Raw genomic sequence first — 5,364 nt, 5'->3', positions numbered from 1 at the left:
ATGTAACGAGGAGCCAATTTGCCTTTGATACCAAAACGATGGGTTCCCTTCAGAGGAGTAACCCGAAGGTAAGCCTTCTCGTCAACCTCGAAAGTCATAGCCTTATGTTTTCGGTCATATTGACTCTTCTGACGAGATTGGGCTGTTTTCAACTTTTCACGAACGATGCGAACTTGCTCTTCTGCTTCCTGAATCATATCCGGGCCAAAGAACTGTCTTTCCCTGGTTTCTGACCAGTTAAGGGGTGTTCGACACCGTCGTCCATAGAGAACTTCAAAAGGGGCTTTACCCAAGCTAGATTGATAGCTGTTGTTATAAGCAAATTCGGCAAATGGAAGGCATTTCTCCCACTCCATTCCGAATGTGATAACAGAGGCTCGAAGCATGTCCTCTAGGATCTGGTTGACGCGTTCCACTTGACCACTCGATTGAGGGTGAAAAGCGGTGCTAAAGGAAAGGCGGGTTCCCATAGCATTTTGGAAACTTTCCCAAAACCGAGAGGTGAAAAGACTTCCTCGATCCGAGTTAATTTCCAAAGGAACACGATGGAGAGACACTATTCGGGAGATGTACAAGTCTGCTAACTGACTAGCAGTTATACTCTCACGAACAGGTAAGAAATGGGCCACTTTGGAAAGACGATCGACAACGACGAAGATAGCATTATTCCCTCTTTTGGTCCTGGGAAAACCGGTAATGAAGTCCATACCAATTTTATCCCATTTCCATTCAGGAATAGCTAGGGGTTGAAGGGTGCCAGCAGGCCGTTGATGCTCTGCTTTTACACGACGACAGACATCGCAATTAGCAATATACTGAGCAATTTCTCTCTTCATCCTAGTCCACCAGAACCTCTGGCGTAGGTCCTGATACATCTTAGTACTACCGGGATGAATGGTGAGAGGAGATTCATGAGCCTCCTTAAGGATCAATCGCCTCAGGTTTCGCACTTTGGGAACCACTAGTCGATTCCCGAAGTATACGACCCCTTGATCATCAATGGAGAAACAATTCGCAACTCCTTTCTTGATGTTTCTCTTGATGCGGGAAATTCCTGGATCTACCTTCTGTGCTTTGATGATCTGATCCGTAAGGGTAGGTTTCGCCACCAAGGTGGAAAGAAAACCTTGAGGAACAATGTGAAGGTTAAGCTTCCGAAATTCCTCATGGAGAATCGGTTGACTTTGTTGTAACATCAGGTTGTTACAATAAGATTTACGACTTAGCGTATCAGCCATGCCGTTGGCTTTCCCTGGGGTGTAAGTTATTCCTAAGTCGAAATCTGTGATCAACTCGACCCAACGTCTTTGCCTGAGATTCAAATCCGGTTGGGTGAAGATGTACTTCAGACTTTGGTGATCAGTGAATATTTCGCAACGATTACCGAGGAGGTAATGTCGCCAGGTTTTAAGTGCATAGACTACAGCTGCAAGCTCTAGATCATGAGTGGGATAATTCTCCTCATGTGGGTGCAATTGCCGTGAAGCGTAAGCAATTACGTGTCGATCTTGCATGAGAATACAGCCTAGTCCTTGTCGCGAGGCATCGCAGTCGATAACAAAGTCCTTAGAGAAGTCTGGCGGTACCAATACGGGAGCAGATGTCAGGCGTCTTTTCAGTTCCTGAAAGCTGTGCTCGCATTGTGGAGTCCACTCGAACTTTTTATCTTTCTTGAGGAGTTCGGTTAGAGGTTTTGCAACTTTGGAGAAATTTTCGACAAAGCGACGGCAATAGCTCGCTAAGCCCAGAAAACTCCGAACTTGCTTGACCGATTCAGGTGGAGTCCAATTAAGGACGGCTTGAACTCGCTCAGGGTTAACAGCAATACCTTTACCAGATATTACATGACCCAGATAGGTCACTTCTGACAACCAAAATTCACATTTAGAGAATTTGGCATAAAGACGATGCTCTCGAAGTTTCTTCAACACTAGCCTTAGATGTTCGGCATGTTCTTCCTCGTTCTTGGAGTAGATGAGTATATCATCGAGGTAAACCATGACGAATTTATCCAAATACTCCATGAAGATTGAGTTCATTAACCGAGAGAAGGTGGCTGGAGCGTTGGTTAAACCGAAGGACATGACGGTGTACTCGTATTGGCCATAACGAGTAACAAAGGCCGTTTTAGGAATGTCCCCGTTTCTGATTTTGATTTGATGGTAGCCCAACCTCAAATCCATTTTGGAGAAGACTGAGGATCCAGCGAGCTGATCATACAGGTCGTTGATCCTGGGGAGCGGATATTTGTTCTTGATTGTGACTAAATTGACAGGTCGACAATCTACAACCATCCGGTCCGTACCATCCTCCTTCTTGACGAAGAGGACGGGGCAAGCCCACGGAGATGAACTAGGTCGGATGAAACCCTTTTTCAAGGACTCATCGAGTTGTTTCTTAAGCTCGGCTAGTTCTAGTGGTGCCATCTTATAAGGTCTTCTAGCAATCAGAACGGTTCCTGGGATGAGGTCTATTACGAACTCAACATCCCTGTCAGGTGGAACACCTGGCAATTCTTCTGGGAAGACATCCGGGAAGTCACGGACTACCGGAACGTCCTCAAGGTCTGGCAAAGGGCTGGCATTAAGAGAATATAACTGTCGCTTGGCTATTCGGGTCAAGACATTGACTATCTTCCCCGAGGGATGGGTGAGTTGAACAGTCCTAGAGAAGCAATCAATTTTGGCATGATGAGCTGACATCCAGTCCATACCCAAGATGATATTAATATCTGAAGATTTAAGAGCTATCAAAGATGCAAGGAAAACAAGTCTGTCGACTTGGATTTCGTTTCCATGACTTACCCTGGAGGTTTGCCATCTAGAACCGGGAGTAGAAATTTCCATAGTGGATTGCATGTCACAGAATGCGGTGTTATGCAAACGAGCATAATTTTCGGATATAAATGAATGAGAGGCTCCTGTATCGAAAAGAACAGATGCCGGGTGGCAATTAACAAGGAGCGTACCGAGAACGACGTTGGGATCCTCTTGAGCTTCTTCGGCAGAAATACAATTGACATTGCCACGTGTAGCGGTGGCCGGCTTGGCGTGGAACACTTTCCCTGTCGGCTTGCCACGGCCAACAGCTTTAGCAGATTGGTTGGGGTTGGTTTGGGGGCACTCGCGCATATAGTGGCCAGATTCCCCACACTTAAAACAAGTCACAGAACTGGTACGTGGAGGAGCACTATTGGTTTGACCACCATAGGGCTTGGCTGGTGCAGACTGTTGAACGGGGCGAGGCGCCTGGAAGGATGGCCTCGGTGTGAACCTGGGTGGCAGGGCAGTGTTAGGCACCCACACGCGGCGCTTCTAAGGACCAGCACCGGATGAGGAGCCCATGTCACGGCCATGCTTGCGTGTTGCGTCATAATCAGTCTGACCAGTCTCAGCACTGATGGCCTTGTTGACAAGCTTCTGAAAAGATGTGCACTCATGCAGACGGAGGTCGCGACGAAGCTCAGGACTAATCCCTTACGGAACCTTTCTTGCTTCTTGGCATCAGTAGAAACTTCCTCAGTTGCATATCGTGCGAGGTTACCAAACTCCCTGCTGTAAGCATCCACAGAGAGTCGGCCTTGAGTGAAACTGCAAAATTCCTCACGTTTACGGTCCATGAGACCCTCCGGAATGTGATGTTCACGGAAAGCCTCGCTGAATTCAACCCAAGTAGTGACATGGCCCGCTGGGCGCATAGCTCCATAATTCTCCCACCATAGACTGGCGGGGCCTTCAAGATGATATGCAGCAAAGGTGACCTTGTCAGCCTCAGCTACTAGCGCAGAACGCAGTTTGTGAGAAATACTGCGAAGCCAGTCATCAGCGTCGAGAGGCTCGACGGAGTGGTGGAACGTGGGTGGATGTAACTTGATGAAATCACTGAGTGACACCACGTTAGTCCTCTGATGGTGTGCTGTGTTCTGTTCAATACGCTCCAACAAACGGTTGGTCTCCCGCTTGTTTCTCTCGGCTTCCAGCATAACTTCGGCTAGGGAAGGAGGGTGAGGCAGATTTGCATCCCTGACTTCACTGCCTTCGGCCTGCTCTTGGGAAGCAGGGTTGCTGCGCGTGTTGACCATCCTAGGTAAACAAGACAATGATTTAGTCAGAATGATAAGATTCCGACATAGGATACAAAATGTAAGGAATGACTCGGAATGCAAGATGATCATCCATATGACATGGTAGATACAGAAAATGCTTCTTTATTCCATCGTCATACACACCATACAAGGTTTAGTACAAGACCAAACAAGGTACTATTATGGTGAAAAGAGGATTACATCTCATCGGAGGCATCCCAAGCTCCTATACATTATTTTTGTACACCTCCGGAAAGCGGTACAAACTAGGTCATATCCCACGAGTCACGCAGGACGATAGACGACACAACTAGTACGAACTGGTGATACTACCACTAACTCAGACCGATCCGTAGTAGTCCTCGTAGAAATCTCCTCCATAGCCTGGAAGCTCAACATGATCATCTGGGAACAGACGATCTCGCGGAGCTTGCGGACCATAGGGGCTAGGATGAGGTCTTGGACCAACAGACGGTGGCCTGCGGGGACCGCGAGGTGGGGTGATGCCTCCTACATCACGCCAACCCATCACGTCTGGCAGAGCAGATCTCACATGATAGAGATCGCGCATATCCGTATATCCAGCTTGCATAGCCGGTGCAAACCGAGTCAACGTGGCCCAATGGTCAGCAAGGGTATTGAAAAGCTCTAGCCTCAAGGCCCGATTTTCACGGTCCTTATCCTTGAGCATCTCAGCAGTGGTGCGAGTCCGTGAATCCTCCTGGGTGGGGTCAGCATAGATAGCCTGGAGATACCCTTGTGCTCCTGGAAGTGATCCTGGCATATACCGGAAATCAGAGTCCCGAAATAGGCCAAACCTGACTCGCATGATGGTCATCATAGAGTAGGCGGCATCCTGCACGACCATCTCAATAGTAACCCCGAGTCCATCGGAGCAGTGAAGGGGCTCGGTGGATCCAGGATAAGATGGAAATATCCTGACAGTGCAGAGATACTGGCTTTGATTAAAGTCCCGAAATTGCTCTTCGACCGTGTACTCAGGATACCAACGGTATCCAGCCTCAGTCATTACCATGACCAACATGGCGGTATGGCCGGGTACATCTAGGCATCGAGTCAGGCGAACCACTTGATTGAGGTCGCGAGTGGCCATCTGAAAGCACAACCATAATGCAAAGGCATTAGAATTTCTAGCAAAATTTCGGCAGCATAACAGCTGTAAATGCTCAAGAAGGATTTTGAGACATTTGACAAAGGATTTCATACACACTCAACATCATCATATCAAGTTCTGAGTCCATCCTAGCAACATAATGTGG

This window comes from Triticum aestivum, chromosome 3B (assembly GCF_018294505.1).
Source record: "Triticum aestivum cultivar Chinese Spring chromosome 3B, IWGSC CS RefSeq v2.1, whole genome shotgun sequence".
Taxonomy (NCBI): domain Eukaryota; kingdom Viridiplantae; phylum Streptophyta; class Magnoliopsida; order Poales; family Poaceae; genus Triticum; species Triticum aestivum.
This window is presented reverse-complemented; position numbering follows the sequence as displayed.